The 20,996-nt window shown below is 50.2% G+C and overlaps 3 long non-coding RNA genes across 3 annotated transcripts; all 3 read left to right on the top strand.

Moving 5' to 3' along the window:
* Positions 1-1,633: 1,633 nt before the first annotated feature.
* LOC309685051 lies at positions 1,634-2,581 on the top strand. Its single transcript, XR_014270395.1, has 2 exons — positions 1,634-1,938; positions 2,138-2,581. It is a non-coding gene; the product is annotated as an uncharacterized lncRNA (long non-coding RNA).
* Positions 2,582-15,459: 12,878 nt separating this feature from the next.
* On the top strand, positions 15,460-17,372 carry LOC309685048. Its single transcript, XR_014270393.1, has 4 exons — positions 15,460-15,570; positions 16,760-16,882; positions 17,060-17,122; positions 17,212-17,372. It is a non-coding gene; the product is annotated as an uncharacterized lncRNA (long non-coding RNA).
* Positions 17,373-18,931: 1,559 nt separating this feature from the next.
* LOC309685049 lies at positions 18,932-19,778 on the top strand. Its single transcript, XR_014270394.1, has 3 exons — positions 18,932-19,426; positions 19,539-19,592; positions 19,712-19,778. It is a non-coding gene; the product is annotated as an uncharacterized lncRNA (long non-coding RNA).
* Positions 19,779-20,996: the final 1,218 nt, after the last annotated feature.

Below are 20,996 nucleotides of genomic sequence, written 5' to 3'. Positions count from 1 at the left end.
CTCAGCGTGGCCCGCGGGGACTGCCGAGGGGGTGAGGAAGCAGAGGGGGTGAGCCGCTTCGGGGCCCGAAACAGAGAGCAGGTCTTCGGCCCCGAGGGCTGGAAAGCAGGCTCCCGGGGCTGGTTTTGGGGTGCAGAAACAGGCGGAGTTGTGTGGCTTTGGGCTGAGGAGCAGGGGTGCAGTCCTGCGTTTTTGGGGCTTGAGAAGGGGCCCAGCAGCTGAGGTTATGAGCTCAGAAAGGGGCACTAAACGAGCGGGTTTGGGGGTTAAGAGCAGACTCCAGCCTGGCTGGTTTTGCAGGGGCCGGGGGGGGGAGGCAGAGAGGAGTTGGGAGGCGTTGGGTGCTGCGGGGAAAAGCAGGGGGTGGGCAAGTTGCGTGGACCCTCCCCGCAGGTGGGGGTCTGGTGCCATGGGACCCCCGAGTTCAGGAGGCTGGCACGCAGCTGACTGAACTCCATGTCTCTCGGGGGGAAAGGCGCTTTTCAGACCTGGCACGCCTCTCCTCTTTGAATCTAGCTCTTCTTTGGACATTGCTGAGCATAGATATTAAGCGATTAATCATAGCAACTTATTGATGTTTATACTGTGTAAAGCCACGGTGTTTAACCCTAACACTCAAGTCAGGACGCTGATTGGTTGACGACCCCGTCAACAGCCCAGGCTATTGCAAGTAGGTGGAGCTGGGAAGAAGGAGTTGAAACCAGCTGGAGCTTCAGTGCAGAGCCGGGGCTTCAATTAGCCAGAGCTTGGCAAGCAGGAGCTGGAGGGAGATGGGGTGTCCTCTGTCCGGAGCACGCATTAGCCAGAGGCAAGACTGCCGGCAGCGGTAACGAGCAGGAGCTGCAATTAGCCGGAGCGTGTGTTGGCTGGAGCAGCCGCCGGCCAAACTGCACTTCCCGCAGGGCTGTAGAGCGGCCGGGTGCAGGCTGGGCTGTCCCAAGCGAGGAGCTGCGAGCAGAGGGGAGGCGAGCAGTGCTTCTGCCGGCGGGGAGCCCGGCCTCTTGCCGGGGGTTTAAATCCCCGCCAAGCACCTGTCTGGGCCCCGCTCCTGAGGGCAGAGGTGGGGTGGGGGTCCCCCGGCTTGTGCCCGTTGTCTGGCTGCGACAAAGAGGGTCATTTCTCGCCTCCTCTTTTCCCAGCGTCCCCTTGTGCGTCCCGGGAAGAAAATCCTGCGGGATTGATTCCGCCAGCTGCTCAGGTAATGGCAGGCGTGGGGCTGGGGGAGCGGGGAGACACGTTTGCGAGTTCAGGGGCGCTCCGGGTACTCCACGTCAAACGGGCAGAAAGGGCAAATTTGCTGCCAGCGCAGAAAAGCGGATGCAGGACTGCAGTGAACAGAGCGCGCCTCCTTCCCGGACTGGTGCCTGGGTAGTTAGGAATGTCTTCCTTTGGGGTGAAAGAGCCACCTTTCCTCTCGCCTAAATTAAGAGCTGCCCAATACCTTCTTTAGGGTCCGGTGTTTCCCTTCTGTTTGTTCATGCTACTTTTATGGGCAAGTTGGAAATAGCCTTTTCTCTTTCCCTGCGTAACTGAATCGTTAGGAGTCCGTGGCGCGAGCGTGGTTAATTTTGGAGCACCTAGGTGCCAGTGGAAACGGAATGAATGAAACGCGATGGAAACTGATGTTTTGCTTGGTTTTTACTCAACTTTTTTTTATCTTTCAGTGTTGATGGCATGTCGTGCTTGGAACGTGTTGAGAGTGGCAGCACTTAGTCTTAATACTGACTGGAAGAGTTCCAGTCGCTCTGGCCTTTGAAAGGCTGCGCTGTATTTCGTGCTGAGCTGTTTCCCTGTAGTCCTCTTTTAGCTCAGCTGCCGCCCCGTCCCTCACAGAGTCACAGAATTTTCAGAGTTGGAAGGGACCTCTAGAGATCATCTAATCCAACTCCCCTGCTAAAGCAGGATTGCCTGGAGCACATTACTCAGGACTGCATCCAGGTGGGTCTTGAAAATCTCCAGAGAAGGGGACTCCACAACTTCCCTGGGCAGCCTGTTGCAGTGCTCTGTCACCCTCACCGTAAAGAAGTTTTTCTGTGTATTTGAACAGAACATTCCCTCCGTGTGAGGGAATTCCTCTGCTTTCTTCTGTGCTCTTTGTTAATTTGCTGAAATATAATTGGGGCTTTTTGTGTTTCAGGTATCTCGCTGTACGGGTCTGGCGACGCTCAGTAGACATGTGTCCATCTTGTCTCCCCCAGCTCCCCGCTCAGCTTTACCTGCTGGTGGTTGAGCACACCGAGGGTTTGGGACCAGCTCTGGGTGCAGAGGTTCCTGGCTCTGTCTCCAGTTGGTGCCCCCCTGCAGGGGCGGCAGCAGGGGCTGCTTGAGGGGAGAGCCGAGGGCATTTGTTGCCTCGGGGAGCCCATCCCAATGTGGGAATGGCGGGGAACATCTGGGAGCAGAGTCCAAGCGAGAGACGTGCCACTGTCCCCTGGCTTGCTCCCCTCCATGGGGCGGCTGCCCGCCTGTGGGACGGGTGCTGAGGGGCTGCCACCCCCTTTCTTTGCCTTGTGGAGCCCCTCTTTTTTGGGAGGGGCTTGTACATATGTAATTGGTATTATTAAAGTAACAAGCTGCTGGTTAGGGCTGTTTCCCTTGTTTTGTGTCTTTTTTGGGGGTGTATAGAAAAGGGGGGTGGGAGCATGGGAGCGCGATGATGTTTGGGGCATCCCAGTGTCACCCGGGGGGCAATGATGTGCAGAGGAGCAGGTGAGTGGGGCATGTTGGGCTATGGGGGGTTCTCCCCAAAAGAACAGGGTCACAGACTAAAAATGTGCAAAATTGCAGGGGAGAGGTATGTTAAATTGTATTAAAAACTGTAAATATGTGTGTGAGGGCTTTAAATATTGAAGGGCTTCCATAAATATTGAAAAGTAATATTCATCTATATCTATAAAAGGATTTCACAGTAAAGCCCTGTGTCTATTATATAAAGATTTTGGAATATAAAAAAATTCTGAATAGTGATATATAGGGGTTTAAACTACAAAAGTAACTCGTGTATATGTATATGTATTAAAGGACTTTAAAATGCAAAAAAAAAAATATTTTATGTATGAAGGAAGATAGGAAAAAGTCTGAATAGCACTGTCTAGTTTTACTGTGTGTTACATAGTAAATCTAATTAGACATTATATGTAATATGTGTAGAGACTAGATATGTGTAAATAGATGTCTAAAGGGATAGAATTGTAGATACATGTCAAAATATGGAAGAAGTCTGAACAGATATGTAAGTGTAAATCGTTATAGATACAAATGTGCATATGTCTAAATAAATACTGTATTTTATAAGGGTAAACAGACAATATAAAACCTCTGTGACGCCGCAGTCCGCCAGGACATAAGAAGTGCCCGTCAGTCCTCGGAAAGACATATCTATGGCACCGGGGGGGTGCCGGTCAGTCCTCCGAAGTCTAACTCGATTATTCGGTAGTCCTCCAGCATACGGGATTCTACGTCAGTCCTTCGGAAGTGCATCTCTATTGCACCGGTGGCCCCGGTCTGTCCTCCGGAGGTCCAACTCTATGACCCTAAGTGATCCAGCATACCGGAAGTTTCGTTCAGCCCAGCGGAAGTCCATCTCTATGGCACCTGGGTGCCGGTCGGTTCTCCGGAGTTCCAACTCTATTATCCTTCGTCCTCCAGCACACCGGAAGTGTCCCTCAGTCCTCCAGAATTTCATCTCTATGGCATCTGGGTGCCAGTCAGTCCTCCGGACGTCCAACTCTACTATCCTTCGTCTTCCAGCACACCAGAAGAGTCCCTCAGTTCTCTGGAATCCGACTCTTATGTCCCAACAGTCTTCCCGGGCAGTGGGAGTGCCCGGCAATTGTCCGGAAATCAGGCGTTATATGACAGCACGCTTCCAAAACTGCAGAAAATGGTTAATAATTTACATCAGAAGTATCTAAACATTAGAAAAATAAAGCGACCGCTGTGGAAATGTTTCTCCACAACACCAGGGCGAGATAACATGAACACGAGTGGTGTGATAATCGCTGGAGGCGAGTCCGAGCTCCCAGAAGGAAAAATCACGTTCGGTGCTCTACATGCTGTAAGTTGAAGGTGAGTGAGGAAACTCCCTGCTGCTTCTCTGGCTGCCTTTGTGTCTTCTGCTGGTTCAGCCTTCCCCTTCCCCAGCCTATGCCGAGGGAGCTCTTTCCGCTGCTGTGCTCCTGCGGTGTCAGTGCTTCACCTGTCCGGCTAGGGTTTACTGTCAAGCTCAGAATGTGTTCAGAATGGCACCAGTCTTAATACTGACTGGAAGAGTCCCCGTTGCTCTGGCTTTCAAAGGCCGCGCTGCATTTCGTGCTGAGCTGTTTCCCTGGAGTCCTCCTGTAGCTCAGCTGCTGTCCTGTCCCTCAGTGTGAGGGAATTCCTCTGCTCTCTTCTGTGCTCTTTGTTAATCTGCTGAAATATAATTGGGGATTTTTGTTTTTCAGGTGTCTGGTTGTCTGGGTCTGGCGACGCTCAATAGATGCTCCCCCCCCCCCCCCCGTCAGGTTTGCCTGCTGGTAGTTGAGCGCCCCGAGGGGAAGGGGCCAGCTCTGGGTGCCTTTTGGCTTTGTGCCTTTTTGGGGGGAAATAATAAGAGCACCCAAATGTCACCAGGAGGGTGATGATGCGTGGGAGGAGCAGGTGCCTGGGGGACAGGGGCGTCACAGCCCCAAAATGCCAGACAATTCTTGGGGGGATTAAAAAATAAAACCTGTAAATATGGGCGTGAGGCATTGAAATAGAGAAAAATCTCTCATTTTTTAATATATTGAAACATAATATTCATATATTTATAGAAGGAGTTCAAAATAAAAACCTTTATCTACTCTATTATATAAAGGATTTTAGAATATAAAAAGATGTGTCCCACAGTCCATTTCTGCCTTTATTGTTGTCTATCTGCCTGGCTCCCTGTCGCTATTCTTTAATTGCTCTGTCTCTCCCCTTCAGCTCATCAAGATTTTTTGGTATGTCTCAGTTTATCTCTGTCCACCTCACTGTCCCCTTTTTTAATTCCTCCTTCTCTGCCCTGTGGCCTATCGCTCTTTTTTGGTTGTGGTTTTTGTTGGTTTGTTTTTTTCTTTTTTTTTTCATCTCTGTCAGCGTGGTTCCCTGTTGCTTCCTCCTTCCTGGCCTGTAGCCCATCGCTGTTGTATCTCTGGGAGCCATTGAAATAGAGAAAACCCTCTCATTTTACTATCTATTGACATAGGACTATTTGTTTGTGTATAGCGAAGGTGTTCAAAATACAAATCTACTCTACAAAAAACCTCCTCTATTACATAAAGGATTTTAGAATATAAAAAGATGTGTCCCACAGTCCATTTTTACCTTCATCGTTCTCTCTCTGCCTGGCTCCCCATCCCCATTCTTTAATTGCTCTGTCTCTCCCCTTCAGCTCATCAAGGTTTTTTGGTATGTTTCAGTTTATCTCTGTCTACCTCACTGTCCCCTTTTTTAGTTCCTCCTTCTCTGCCTTGTGGCCCATTGCTCTTGTTTGGTTGTTTTTTTTTTCATCTCTGTCAGCGTGGTTCCCTGTTGCTTCCTCCTTCCTGGCCTGTAGCCCATCGCTGTTGTATTGGGTTTACCATGCGAGGTGTCGTTAGCTGGGGCGGTTGCTGCAGGGGTGGGTTCTGTGAGAAGACACCGGCTGTTGGTCCCATGTTGGGCACAGCCAGTTCCCACTCTGCAACGGATGTGCTGCTGGTTAAAGCTGAGCCCATCGGCAGCGCTGGTAGGAAGCAGAGCAGAGATTCTCCTGCAGCCTGTGGTGAAGACCATGGTGAGGCAGGCTGTCCCCCTGCAGTCCAGGGAGGTCCAGGGTGGAGCCGACATGCCCCTGCGGCGCGTAGAGGACTCGAGGCCGGAGCAGGTAGCTGTGCCTGAAGGAAGCCGAGAGCCTGTGCTGGAGCAGGCTCCTGGCAGGACCTGTGGCCCCGTGGGAGGGACACCACAGTGCAGCAGAAAGAGCGTGAGGAGGAAGGAGCCGCAACCCCCATGCCATGTCCCCCTGCGTTGGTCAGGGGTGGGATGTAGAGAAGTCAGGAGAGAAGAGGCGCCCAGGAAAAGAGGGAGGGGTGGCAGGAAGGTGTTTTTTGGATTTGTTCTTATTTGCATTATTTGAGGAACAATGACTTAATTTCCCCAAGTTGTGCCTGGTTTGTCTGTGACAGTAATTGGTAAGTAATCTCTTTGTCTTTATCTTGATCTATAAGCTTGTCTGCTGTATTTTCTCTCCCTCTCCTGTTTCTTAATCTGTTTGCTTTTTAAATTTTATCACTAGGTGAACTTTTATTCAGTTAGCTATCCCCATTTTGTAATGTTTTCCTGTCTGCCTCTTACCCTGTTGCCATATCTCTTTCTATGTTTACTTTTATGAAGTTGCCAATACTCATTTATTAAGTGTTCTGTGCTGGTCATGTACCCTGTTGCTTTTAAAGATTTTTATTTAGTTTGCTGTCCCTATATTTTCTTTTTTATATATTTCTTTGTCTAATTGCTCTTGCTTTTAACTTGTTCTTTCTATCTGCTTTTATCTCGTTGTCTGTGTTTATTTTAAACTTTTTTCTTCTTTCATTAATGCTGACATTTTTTAAAATCTTCATTCTATGTGTCTGATTCAGTTAGCTGTTCATAGTTTCTGGTTTTTTGCCTGTTTCCCTAATACGCGTCTCTTGTTAAATTTTCTACTTTTATCCCGTTTGTCTTTATTGCTTATCTTTTTTAATTTTCTCGTCTTTCCTTAGTGCCATCGCTTTTAAAATTCTCTTTTACATCTGTTTTAGTTTGCCTTTAATCTTTGTCTTTACTTCCCCTGTTGCCTATTGCTTTTTTAATGTTCTTGCTATGCCTACTTTTAGTCTCTTTGCCATCCTTTAAAAATTGCCTTCCTTTGTGCTATTGTTTTTTAAATTTTCTTCCTACTCCTGCATTTTAGTTTGCCATTACTATTTTCTAAGTTTTTCCTTGATTCTTTAATCACGGATGTTCTGAAGACTTTCTGTCAACATTTATCTCCTTTGCTGTCTCTATTTTTAATTATTTCTTGCCTTTCCTTAGTGCCCTCTCTTTTTAAATTTTCTTTTGAGATTGCCATCGCTATTTTTTGATTTTTCTTTCTTATTTACTCAATCCTTGATCAAATTTTCTGCCTGAGCTCTTTCCCTCAGACACCTGTCCTCTCTTTGTTTGTGCCTCAGAGTTCTCTTATCGTCCTCTCTGCCATCTGGTGTGCTTCCCTTTGGTCCCCAGCCTCTCCGGACTCCCTCCTCATGCCCCTGAGTCTTCTTTGGTCTCTCTGGACCATTCAGGACCCTTCTCACCATGTCGCAACACCTATGGATGCTTTCAAGGTTGCCCTTAGCACACCTTTAGCTTTATCACAGGTGTCACACCCCTCTTGTTCCCTTGGAAGAGTTCCTGAGTCCGTATCTGCGACCCAGAGTGAGAAACCGAAGTTCTCACTAGTGTATCTAGCTAGATCGGCAAAGCCTTAGACCGCAAGATGTAACTTAGCAACATAGCAAACTTTGGCGGAACTCCTTCTTAGTGCAAGAACAGCTAGTAGTTTTGCATGACTTTGATACATTGTAACCTAACTTAATGAACTTGTATAAGTAATAATAATGAAGATCGTATACTTAACATTATGAATTAGAGCGACTGTTAACGGTCAAGGGGAAACTATAATGCTTTGAAATGAAAAAAGGGACCGTTCTGCCCAGAATCATCAGAAGACAGATGACATGCATCGACAGATGAGACAGAGAGATCCTGAAACTGTGTAAGAAGGTAAAATCACCTGCATTAAAACTCCAGTCATCAAAGAGGACACGTGACAGTTGAACAATTTGATCGGTCAAGAGCCACGCTCGTCACGTGAACATGTGCATGAATAGCTTACGCAATAGAATGTGAGGCTTTAAAAAGCACAGGAAAAGAACCCACTGTGTCCCTCTTTGGAGGCCCCCAGCTCAAGCTGTTAATAAATCAACTTTGTGACAGGACCTGGGGTACGAACTCTTTATTTACCGTCAGAAGCTAAGGCCGGTTCCACCTAGACTCCTTTCTGAGGAGATGTCCTGGTTTGAGAGACACAGGACTAATTTCTCTTCTAATGCTTGGGAAAACTGCACTTTCAGAAGACTCCAGTGTCTGAATTTGTGAAAATATTTACTTTACAGCCAGCTATGGTGTGTGGGTCTCAAGGTCTCAGTGTTTTTGAGCTAGCCAGGTGCAGGGATGAGGAGGAGCGAGACCCGGGCACTTGACCCAAGCTGGCCAACAGGATTATTTCATACCATCAACGTCACACTCATTATAAATTAGAAAGTTTGCTGCGAAGTCGCTCTCTCCCTTGATGGCTGCCATCCTGAGAAATTCGTGCCCTGGTGCCGGAGCCCTGAGGCCTTCCCTTCCTCCTGAAGCCGTAGCGCTCGCAGTGTCCGACATTTGCTGTCCACTGCTGGGAGTGCACAGCTTCCTACTGATATAACTGGCTGAGTATAATCTTTGCATATTCCGTATTGGTGTCGGGATCAATATCAGTTCTTTAGTGCTGTTAATGTTAATTATCTAATCTTATTTTATTAAATCTGTTTATACTTCAGCTCTCGGGTTTTCTTGTTTTTCCCGATTTCCCTTTCCCAGGTGGGGAGGGGTCATCGGGTGATAGAATGATTGTCTAAATGACAACAAATTGTTATGGGTCTCTCAAACCATAACAGGAGTTTAGAAAGCAAGGGGTTCCGGTCTGAACCTCGCGACTCCGGTGGGCAGGTGTTTCCAGACCGTTCTTCAAGACCCAGCCCAGTCCTTCCGTCCTCTCTTCCCTCGAGCTGTGCCTCTATTAGTTCCCTGGCCCTCCAATGACACAGTTACTCTGTTGAAATTCAATCATCGTGTTCCCAGTCATTTTTCTGTCCCTCCGACTTCCGACACTTTCCCTGTGCTCCACATCCATCTTGTAGCTCTTTAGGTGGGGCCATCGTTGAGCTGTAGAGCACTCATTTGTTCTTCTACACTACCTAGGATTGCTGCGTTCAGTCTCCTGCGACCCGAGACCATGTGTACTCCACTCAGAGGATCACCAGAGTTCCTCCTCGTCATCCCCAAGCCTTCTTTGGTCCCTCAGCCCCCATAGAAACCCCTCTCCTCACCGTCAAGACGCTTCCCGAGATGCTCCTCGATCTCCCCAGCACCTCATAGCACTTAATCTCCCTTTCTTTCGGTCCGTCAGAGCCTCTGTTTTTTCTTTGCCATTCAACGCTCCTTTATTTTTCTCTCTGCTATTGAGGGTATCACCATTAGGTGCTTCTCTCACTCATTCATCTGTGATTTGCCCAGATGCCCTCCTGGAAGTCCGAGGCATCCGCCGTGGCTCCGAGCCTTATTTTCTTACTCTGCCCCCTCCTAATGCCTCTACTCTCTATAGCCATGCGTTCTGAGTCCTTTCTCGTACTCCACAGTGCTCTTAAAGCACTTCAGCTTCCTTTTGGTAGTATTTTTTTGTGCGCCTCAGAGCGCCCTTAGCTTACTATTTGCAATTTAAGATGCCTTCATTCTGCCCCCAGCGCCCTGACAATATCTGTACTTTGTCAAAATCCCCTTTGGAGTTCCTCATCCTTATTTTTGAGGCTTCTTTGAGCTCTCAGGCCCCTTGGGACTCCTCCGCTGCCTGCACCGAGCTCTTGTGACACAACCGCTACGTCCCGGAGTCCCATTTTAGCTCCCGAGGGCACTCCACACCCCACTTTCCCCCTCAGAACGCTTCCCGAGTCCCCATCTCTTACTCTGGTCTGTCTTTTTGTCCTGTCACCCCTGGTCACCCTCCAGTCAGTCCCCAGCTCCCCGAGGACATCTGTATTTTGCTCAATTCCCTTTTGAGCTTGTCGCATCTCCCCATCTCCTTTGGTCTCTCTGGCCCCTTTGGGACCTTTCTAATTACTCTGACCACGTCTCCTGTTCTGATAGAACTTTTTCCGAAACCATCTGTATGCTCCAGAGCCACCTGTTTGGTGTCTGTCTTATAGTATGTTTCTATATCATATCCGGTACCCTAAAGATGCCTATCGTCAGCTCAGATCTCCTCTTAGAAAGCCCTCATCTATTTTTATAGACATACTTCCCGTGGTGGTTTTTGTTGTCTTTTGCAATTTATTTTTGTTCTACGTACTCAGGTGTTACTTAGAATGCTTCATACCATTTCTGATACTTTTATTGAATTTCCATGTGTTTTGGTGCTTTCTGTCCTTTTGGACTCATCTAGTTCTGTTAACGGTATCGGTCAAGGAGAGATCACGTAGGGCTGTAAATTGTCAGCACTTTACAGTAAATAACGTACGTTACAAGCGGAGATATTTTTGGGAAGGTTTTCTCACGGGATCTAGTTCCGCTTTGTCGTTCAATCCTATCCATAACATAATTCGGGCAGAAGGTAGGTAGTACGCACGGTCCCGCTAAAAGTAAAGCATGACCCCGTAGCTCTGTATTTTGTTTGAAAGGAAACTAAAGCACATAAATTTTGATGATAATATCAGCTTTACATTTAGTAAACTAGTGTCTTTTAGGGCTTAGTATGATTTCTAAATCTTTCTATCTACGCAATGGAACATTAAGTTGAATTACTTACCCGGTCACCTTGCTGACGCCATCGCTTCAGTCACAGTAGAAAAGCAGATATCGGCCTTTCTTGTAAACGCCACTTTCCCTGTTCAGTCCCTCACGTGCTGTAAACTTAAGGCTGACGAGAAAAGGAGCTGCTACCTCTGTGGCGGCCTTTATGTCTTCTGCTGGTCCATCCCACCCCTTCCCGGGGGGTTGTGGGAAGGGCGGAAGGCGGGGCCTGGGGTATATGAGCCACAGCCTCAGGTGACTGAGCTCATTCTGCAGTTGGGTGTCTCCGGTGTAGGTCTTTTGCAGATCCTGTGGTCAAATGTAGTTTTGGAGCTGGCTCAGCTGTTCGGGCTGGTGCGCGTTCACATTTAGAGAAGGAGAACTCATAAGTTCTAGGAAAGACCTTCCAGACCAGTTAACATTCAGCAGCGTATTTAATAGAAAATAAATGTGTTCTTTTTTTTTCCTTTTTTTTTTTTTTAGGTTAGTAGTTTTGTATTGAGCATTCAGGGATGGTAAGATGGTTTAATAGTATGTATTTCTTTTTTTTCCAGGTACCCTGCATTTTCTTGGAATTCCTGACTTAATTGGAGATGGAACTCTGTGGGTTTTTCTCACCGGTTTTGTTACATACAGTGTAAGTTGTTAATATAAATTTTCTTAATAGGAGCAACGATAAGATTATTTAGCGGGCGCTAGGGTGAGCATCTTGTATACATCCGTATATGAAGTGTTAGCATTTCTCAAGACAGTAGCAGAGATTTAAGGTATAGTGGTTTTCTCTGGCTTTGTGGGTCTGTAAGGCAGCCCGGAGTCCGTGGGAAGGCAGGAGCTGCCTGCAGGGCACGGCTCGGAAGAGCAGCCCCCGAGGGGCAGCTGACAAGAGGGGGTTCAGAGGCTCTCATACAGGGCAGGAGTTGTCTGGAAGAAGCGGGGTTCCTTCCCTGTCAGTTCAGGAGAAGAGAAAGGGGTTCTGAAGCTTTGGTACAGGGGAAAGGGAGACAGGTTCATCAGACTTTCTCAGATGTTTTGCAGTTAGATTTGGGTGTCGATGAGGTCTGTTCCATTGCAGTCTCCTGCATTTGAGGTGGGCCGGGTAGTATTGAGGAGGAGCATGTGACCGGTGACTTTATGCAAGCGCAATGGTAATTTTGTGATTCTTTGGTGTCTTAGGTGCTGTAATTAATTGTTGCTTATGACTCTGGATTTGGTGGGGGTTTTTATTTCTTTATTTTGCAGATGATGGACCCGGTGACTGCAGGAACATACCAGCTAGCTGTTTTTTGCGTGTTAAGTCAAGGATGGATTTGGACGCCCGGCCCTTTGAAAGATGAGTTGCAGAACACGCACAGGAGAGGGGACAAGGGAGACAATTGTGGGAAAGGATTTGTAAAGTTAGTGTAGGGTGGAGGGCTGTTGCGGAGCAATCCCCTTTAGGCAGGAAAAGGGAGCGGGTTACTCTTCAGCCCGACGGTAGGTGGCTCTATGACAGCATTTGTGGTATCATGGTTTTTTTTTTTTTCTTTCAATTTGAATCCTTGAAGCGACGAGCTGACTCAGTGCCTGACTCTGTCCAGGTGACGGGCGATTGGCGGGCTGAAGTATCAGTCGTTTTTCAGGCCGGTCAAGTTGTAAGTAGCCCGTGCCGTTTGTGTTTTACAGGTGGGGCGCAAGACCCAGGGCGGCAACCCAAACTGACGGAGGATGGGCCGGAAAGCTGTCAAGGTAAAGAAGCGGGAGATGGGAGTTGTTATCCACAGCCTAAAGTTTCAGACTGTATCTCAGCACGTGCTGCTCTGCTTGTGTTTTTGCAGGTGCCGCACACAGGCTTAGATGGACGATGCCACAAGTCGATGAGCGGTTTGAGCCGGCGAGGCCCTCGCGGGCCCCTTTAGCAGCTAATAGCAAAGTATCACGTGTCAGCTCAGTGAAGCGTTTCTCCCTTTTACTTTGCAGGCACCGCCTTTGGGAGCGGATGAGGGTTTGAGGCGAGCCAGGTAGTCGAGAGGAGGCGCACGGGGTCGGTGACTTCTTGCGAGCGCAATGGTAATTTTGAGTCTCTCGGTCTTTTAGGTGCCACAAACGATGACCATCTGCACGGGAGAAGAAACAGAAGGATGTCAAGGAGGATTCTAAACCTGCTTAAGTGACTCGGAGCTCGGGTGTGGAAGAACACATATACCATACGAATAGTTATTTAGTCTCGTGTGCTTGACAGGCAGACCATCTGCGTTTTGATAACACAGGCCTGCGAGAGACTCGGAAGCACCGTGTTGGACAAGCTTGAGATTCCTGCCCCCCCCTGTGGGAAAGGGGAAAGCGCGGCAGTGAACTTTGGCCACACAATCACCAATATACAGGTGCAAGGAGCACATCTGGCGATCCTCGAGCACAGACAGATCGGTGCCTGGATCTGCGCTCGTGTGCCTCTGCCTGGGCCCCCCTTTGGGAATTCCCGGCTGGCGATGTAATGACAAAAAACTTACTCGTCGCACTTCATCTGTGGTTTTGTGCCTCTTCCTGCGCCCCGCCCGTGTAGGCTCACACGCAGCCGCAGCATTCGACTTTGGAGTTGACACGGAGCAGGTAAGCAGAAACGCAGCGGCGCTTCTGAGGAGGGGCGTGTTGCGGTAAAGGTCCGTGTTGACTGATGCGATGCCGACTGATGGCACCGTTGTGTGCGGTTTGGGTGTTTCTTTAACGGTGACAAAGAGGAGCCTGGTGACAGCAGGGTGAATCCTGTCGGCGGATTGTGGTTTTCCTTGTTGCGAATGGATTAAGCCTCCCGGCCCTCTGAAAGATAAGTCGAGGGAGCGGCACCGCGGTGGGGTCGGGGGAAGGTGGGGACGAGGTCGGCAATTGCAGGGACAGGTTTTAAAGGTAGCGTAGGGCAGAGGGCTGTCCAGGAGCGGTCCCCTTTGGGCAGGTAAAGGGGGAGCAGGTTACTCCTCAGCACAACGCTAGCATGTGCCGGGCAGGGCGGTTCCAGCCTGTGTCTGTGGTGTCATCGGTGTGGTCTGTCTTTGGTGTATTAGACCTTTGTCGGATCTTGATTTCGGGTTTATGCTCCAGGAGCAAGGCACAGTGTCTCAGGCGGCACCCCTGGAGTCTTGAACGCCTGTACTCATCGGCATAGCGCCAGTCGGGCGCTGCTCTTCTTGTATTAGAAGCCTAAATCGTCGATAGGTGCGGTGTCACGGAAGTGTCTGGACGGTCCTCACTTGCGGCGTGGTTCCCAGCTGCGTGAGCAGCTCGGCTCTCTGGCCATCCGTTTTCAGGGCGCGGGCCTTCTGCCCCGCATCGTTTACACTCTTAGGTCTTGAAGCCTGGTTTTCTGCACGTACATCTTCGCAGTTTGGCGAGTCACTTCTTGTCACGGGTCGTGACGTTCTGCCTGTTCTCCGGGGTTTCCGTCGAGGCCCCTCACTTCACCATAACGGTCTCGCTCATCATTTTGCTCGATGACGTCTTTGGTCGAGGTGTCATCATTCTCGGCGAGAGGTTTTTTTTTTCTCATCTGAGAGGTACATTGTAGGATTTTGTGTAGCATCAGTCTGTCCATCTGTGTGTTTGTGTGGCTCGGAGCTGCTCTGCCCGGGGGTGTCGAGTCAGGGGTAGGTGGGATGGCAGTAAGAGTGTGTCCTTAACCCAGTGTTCTGGCTAGGCTGTTGGGGCCAAGGTGGTACAGTCACCTGGGATCGAGTAGCCATCGGCGGGTTGCGTGGGCAGCTTTTTTTGGTAATGTTCCTAGGGGCGCAGCAGAGCTATGAGGGAGAGTCTGTTCAGCAGTATCGACGGAGATTGCCTCTCCAAGGTATTGAGGCTGCTTTGTGTGGAGTTTAAGATTAGTGGGCTTTGTTTCTGGCAGGCTGTAGTTGGGCTGTAGATGACACTCGTCAATGGGAACACTTGTCATTATGAAGCTATCTCTCCGTCTCCAGGTGACTTCTTTGATATTGTTTTTTCAGGCGCAGGAGGACGCGCTGTGCGGGGCGACGTAGGAGAGCCGAGCGGAGCTCTGTCAGAAGGTGGGTAGGTGTGTGGCCTCTTAGAGGGAAGCTGTGAGCGGTGGCTCTGTGATGACTACATCAGGGTATTTTTCTGTTTCAGTTGGAAGCTTGAAGCAAGGAGCACTGTGGGATACAGGCACCAGGGCTGATTCAGTGCAGGTAAGATGAGTGATTGGGTACCGGTTAGTTGTCTGGGTGTTGTATGGCCAGTGAAGTGATAAGCGACTGGTGGTGTTTGGGTTTTACAGGTGGCACGCAAGGGTGAAGGCGGTGATGCAAAGCGGTAGCGGATGGGCCGGCGAGTTGTCACGTGGAAGGGGCGGGAGATGAGAATCGGTGGCCCGGGGCTACGGTTGTGGGCAGCGTCTCAGCACTTGCTGTATCTCTTGGATTTTTGCAGGTGCCGCACGCAGGCTCGGTGGGGTGCTGCCGCGTGCTGACGAGCCGTAGGAGCAGGTGAGGGGGTTGTGGGCAGGGTAGGCGTCTCGTAGCAAAGTATTCTGTGGTAGCTCAGTGAAGCATTTCCCTTTGGATTTGCAGGTACTGTGCAGGCTGCATTTGGAATTGGAGGAGAATTTTAGGCGAGCTGTGTTGTAGAGAGGAGGCGCCTGGGGCTGGTGAATTATTTAAGTGCAATTGTAATTTTGTGACTCTTAAGCGCTCCAAACAATGAGCGCCACAGCATGTGACTGGCGTTAGTGGAGACCAGGTGAGCAGAATGCCACAGCGCATCTCAGCTGGGGATGGCGCAGGAACACTGCGTGTTGACTGATGACGCCGTTGTCTGTAGATTCACGTGTGTTTTTGTTGTGTGACTAACTTTTATTTTTTTCGCAGATGATGAAGAGAAACGGGGTGAATGCAGGATCAATCCACTTGGCTGCCTGTGGTGTTTTTCTTGTTGAGGATGGCTTCAGAACCATCGCTCTTTGAAAGCTGATGAAATGTCAGTGAAAACTGTTCAGGGGAGGGAGGGGACAACTTTGGGAGTCGCAGGGACGGCTTTTAAAGTTAACGTAGGGCAGAGGGCTGTCGCGGAGCAGTCACCTTTGGACAGGTAAAGGGAGTGGGTTACTCTTCAGTCCGACAGTAGCGTGTGCCGGGCAGGGCGGTTCCAGCCTGTGTCTGTGGTGTCATCGGTGTGGTCTGTCTTTGGTGTATTAGACCTTTGTCGGATCTCGATTTCGGGTTTAAGCTCCAGGAGCAAGGCACGGTGCCTCAGGCGGCACCCCTGGAGTCTCGAACGCCTGTACTCATCGGCATAGCGCCAGTTGGGCGCTGCTCTTCTTGTATTAGAAGCCTAAATCGTCGATAGGTGCGGTGTCACGGAAGTGTCTGGACGGTCCTCATTTGCAACGCGGTTCCCAGCTGCGTGAGCAGCTCTGTTCTCTGGCCATCCGTTTGCAGGGCGCGGGCCTTCTGCCCCGCATCGTTATGCTCTTAGGTCTTGAAGCCCGGTTTTCCGCATGTACTTCTCAGTTTGGCGAGTCACTTCTTGTCACGGGTCGTGACGTTCTGCACATTCTCTGGGGTTTCCGTCGAGGCCCCTCACTTCACCATTATGGTCTCGCTCATCATTTTGCTCCATGATGTCTTTGGTCGAGGTGTCGTCATTCTCGCTGAGAGTTTTCTCTCATCTTTGAGGTACATTGTAGGATTTTGTGTAGCGTCAGTCTGTCTGTGTGTTTGTGTGGCTCGGAGCCGCCCTGCCCAGGGGTGTCGAGTCAGGGGTAGGTGGGATAGGTGTAAGAATCTATGGTTAACATGTTGCTGTGTCCAGGCTGTTGGGGCCAAGGTGGTACAGTCATCTGGGATCGCGCAGCCATCAGCAGGCTCTATGGACAGCTCTTCCATTAGTGGTTTTTGAGATGAGCAGCACCACGTTGGAAATGATGGTCAGCAGTAGTGCAGGAGTCTGCACCTCAAAGACAGAAGAGGCTGCTTTGTATGGCCCTTTGAGTAGGGTGTGTGTGTGTGTGTGGTTTGTGTGTGTGTGTGTGTTTTGTTTTTTTTTTTTTTTTTTTATGGCAGGCTGTAGTTGGAGTCTAGATAGTATTTGTAGATGGGAATGTGACCGTCGGAATGAGTATGCCATCGCTTCCCATCCAGGTGACTCGTTTGATGTTGTTTTTCAGATGCAGAGGGACAAGCTGTGCAGGACGACGTAGCAGAGCCGAGTGGAGCACTATAAGAAGGCGGGTCGACATGTGCGGCATTAGAGGGAAGATGTGACCGGTGGCTCTATGACAGCATTTATGGTATCATGGTTTTGTGTGTGTGTGTGTTTTTTTTTTTTTTTTAATTTGAATCCTTGAAGCGACGAGCTGACTCAGTGCCTGACTCTGTCCAGGTGACGGGCGATTGGCGGGCTGAAGTATCAGTCGTTTTTCAGGCCGGTCAAGTTGTAAGTAGCCCGTGCCGTTTGTGTTTTACAGGTGGGGCGCAAGACCCAGGGCGGCAACCCAAACTGACGGAGGATGGGCCGGAAAGCTGTCAAGGTAAAGAAGCGGGAGATGGGAGTTGTTATCCACAGCCTAAAGTTTCAGACTGTATCTCAGCACGTGCTGCTCTGCTTGTGTTTTTGCAGGTGCCGCACACAGGCTTAGATGGACGATGCCACAAGTCGATGAGCGGTTTGAGCCGGCGAGGCCCTCGCGGGCCCCTTTAGCAGCTAATAGCAAAGTATCACGTGTCAGCTCAGTGAAGCGTTTCTCCCTTTTACTTTGCAGGCACCGCCTTTGGGAGCGGATGAGGGTTTGAGGCGAGCCAGGTAGTCGAGAGGAGGCGCACGGGGTCGGTGACTTCTTGCGAGCGCAATGGTAATTTTGAGTCTCTCGGTCTTTTAGGTGCCACAAACGATGACCATCTGCACGGGAGAAGAAACAGAAGGATGTCAAGGAGGATTCTAAACCTGCTTAAGTGACTCGGAGCTCGGGTGTGGAAGAACACATATACCATACGAATAGTTATTTAGTCTCGTGTGCTTGACAGGCAGACCATCTGCGTTTTGATAACACAGGCCTGCGAGAGACTCGGAAGCACCGTGTTGGACAAGCTTGAGATTCCTGCCCCCCCCCTGTGGGAAAGGGGAAAGCGCGGCAGTGAACTTTGGCCACACAATCCCCAATATACAGGTGCAAGGAGCACATCTGGCGATCCTCGAGCACAGACAGATCGGTGCCTGGATCTGCGCTCGTGTGCCTCTGCCTGGGCCCCCCTTTGGGAATTCCCGGCTGGCGATGTAATGACAAAAAACTTACTCGTCGCACTTCATCTGTGGTTTTGTGCCTCTTCCTGCGCCCCGCCCGTGTAGGCTCACACGCAGCCGCAGCATTCGACTTTGGAGTTGACACGGAGCAGGTAAGCAGAAACGCAGCGGCGCTTCTGAGGAGGGGCGTGTTGCGGTAAAGGTCCGTGTTGACTGATGCGATGCCGACTGACGGCACCGTTGTGTGCGGTTTGGGTGTTTCTTTAAAGGTGACAAAGAGGAGCCTGGTGACAGCAGGGTGAATCCTGTCGGCGGATTGTGGTTTTCCTTGTTGCGAATGGATTAAGCCTCCCGGCCCTCTGAAAGATAAGTCGAGGGAGCGGCACCGCGGTGGGGTCGGGGGAAGGTGGGGACGAGGTCGGCAATTGCAGGGACAGGTTTTAAAGGTAGCGTAGGGCAGAGGGCTGTCCAGGAGCGGTCCCCTTTGGGCAGGTAAAGGGGGAGCAGGTTACTCCTCAGCACAACGCTAGCATGTGCCGGGCAGGGCGGTTCCAGCCTGTGTCTGTTGTTGTATAGTCTGTGTGATATGTCTTATGTGTTGTAGAGCTTCCTCAATTCTTAATGTCCTCGTTGCTCTTTGCACAAGGATCACGACACGTGCCTCAGACGCAGACTGTGGGGTTCAATTGCCAGTACTCATCAGCATGGTGCCAATCGGGCGCTGCTTTTCTTGCCTTATGAGCTTAAAGCGTGGATCGGTCTTGATGGGAAGACTCTTCGGTCGGTCTGCTTTTGCAGCATCATTCCCGGCTGCACAAGCAGCTCTGCTCTATACCCATCCATTTTCAGGGACCGCGTGTCGTTCCCTTCATCCTTATGTTTGTAGGTGTTGAAGCCGGGTTTCGTGCACCTACATCATCTCAGTTTTGAGAGTCGTTTCTCGTCACAGGCCCTGACGTCCTACTCTTTTTTTGTTTTGGTTTGGTTTTTTGGGGTGTTTCCCAGAGCCTCCTCGCGTCACTGTTGCGGTCTCGCAGGTCTTCTTGCCCGACAGTGACTTCCATCCCGGCATCATTCCTCTCTCTGAGAGTTTTCTCTCATCTTTGAGGCACATTGTTTGTAGTGTTCTGTGTAGTATCTGTGCATGTCTGTGTGGCTCGGAGTCACCCTGCCCAGGGGTGTAGAGTCGGGGGTAGGTGGGATAGCTGTAAGAGTTTACGGTTAATATGTTGGTGTGTCGAGGCAAAGGCGGTAAGGTCATTTCGGACTGAGCGGCCGTCAGTGGGTTTTGAGAACAGGTTTTTCATTAACGCTTTATGGGGAAGGGCAGAGCTCTGCAGGAAGGGCCATTCAGCAGTAGGTCCGGAGACTGCATCTCAAAGACGCAAAGGCTGCTATGCGTGGGGCTTGAAGTCTGTGGGTGGTGTTTCTGGTGAGCCGCCAGATGGCCTCCACATGAGGTTTCTAAATAGGAACAAGACTTTAGGGTTATGAAGCTACCTCTCTGCGTCCAGCTGATCGTTGATGTTGTTTTTTCAGACGTAGAGGGACCAGCTCCGCAGGGTGACGCAGCCAAGCAGAGTACCGTGAGAAGGTGGGTCATCGTTTCTGGTATTAGAGGGAAGATGTGACCGCTGCCTCTGTAACTGCAGTTACACTTGGTTGTTTTGTTGTTTTTCCACGGTTTGAATTCTTGAATCCGTTAGGTGCCAGAAACAATGACGGTCCCAGCATCTGACTCCGGAATCTGTGCAGAGCAGGTGAGCGGAACGCCACAGCGTGTCCAAGGCGGGGGCTGTCACAGGAAAAGTCTATGTTGACCGACACGATGCTTCGCAACGGCACTGTTGCGTGTGCATCTTTTTGTTTGTTTTTGCAGGCGCTGAAGAAGAATCCATCGCCTGCAAGATTAACGCCGTTTGCCAATCGGGGTTTTATTCGTCAAGGATGGCTTTGGAGCCCGGGCCCTCTGAAAGCTCAGCGGAGGGACTCGCGGCGGAGATTGTTTGGGGAGGGAGGGGACGGGGTCAGCAACCGGAGAGATGGGTTTTAAAGTTAGCGTAGGGCAGAGGGCTGTCCCTGAGCGGTCCCCTTTAGGCAGGTAAAGGGAGGGGGTTACTCTTCTGCGTGACGGTAGTGTGCACCGGTCAGGGTGGTTCCGGCTCGTGTCTGTCATCATGTAGTTTGCACGGCCTGTCTTCTGTATCTTGCGTAATACCTTCCTCCGGTCTCGAAGTCTCCATAGCTCTTTTTTGATCAGCAGGCATCTCACTAGCCCTCCAGAGTGGCTAGAGAGCATCACCTCATCAGTGTAGTGCCTGTCGAGCCTTTCTCATCTCGATAGTCTACTTTAAAGCGTCCTTCCATCCAGCGTGTATTATGTTTCGAATCTTTCCGATCGGTCTCCACTTGCGGCGGCAAGCCAGGCGGCACATGCGGCTCTGTTGAGATTCCCGTTTCCACAGAGTAGTCTTGTGGGGTTTCATTCCCGTGTCTTTAAGAGGTTCAGGTCTTAAAGCCTGCCTTCTCATGCATCCACCGTGATGAGTTTGACGGTCGCTTTCTGTCAGGGGTGGCAGCTGTCGCCTCTCTTGCAGGGCCGCTATAAGGCATTTGCATCATTGTGGCACCGTAGGGCTTCTGTGCTGGCATCATTGACCATAAGTGAGTTGTTCTAACCCACAGTCTTACAGCATCTCACGGTCACTCTTGCGGCCTCTGCACGCGCCACGGGTCCGTGTCTGCCACCTGCGATCGGAGCTTCAAGCACACCTAGCGTCACGGATGTATCTGGAGGGTCACCTTCAGGGAGGTGATCTGGCCCGGAAGGAGCGCTCTGCTCTGGTACTTCCCGGTTCCATAGAGATGTGCTACGGCATCTCATCCGCCTGTCTTTCTGAGGTAGGGTCCTAAAGCCAAGCTTCTCAGGCATGTGTCGTTCTAGAGTTGCATTGTATCGCAGCATTCTAGTTTTGACTGCCATCCGAGACCGCCTCGCCATGCAGAACTTACTTTTTCTTTTGCTTTGTAAAGCTATGTATTTAGCTATGCGTCACATTGTACCGCCCTGTAATTGTCTCAACTGCCTTCAGAGACCGTCTCGCAGCGTAACTCCCCATCTTGCGTTTTGTGTCGGACCGTTCTGTATTTGAATGGGTACGGCA

Source organism: Vanellus vanellus (genome assembly GCF_965231255.1).
Source record: "Vanellus vanellus genome assembly, contig: HAP1_SCAFFOLD_1081, whole genome shotgun sequence".
In the NCBI taxonomy this organism is placed as follows: domain Eukaryota; kingdom Metazoa; phylum Chordata; class Aves; order Charadriiformes; family Charadriidae; genus Vanellus; species Vanellus vanellus.
The sequence above is the reverse complement of the archived record's forward strand: the minus strand, read 5'-3'. Positions and strand labels throughout refer to the sequence as shown.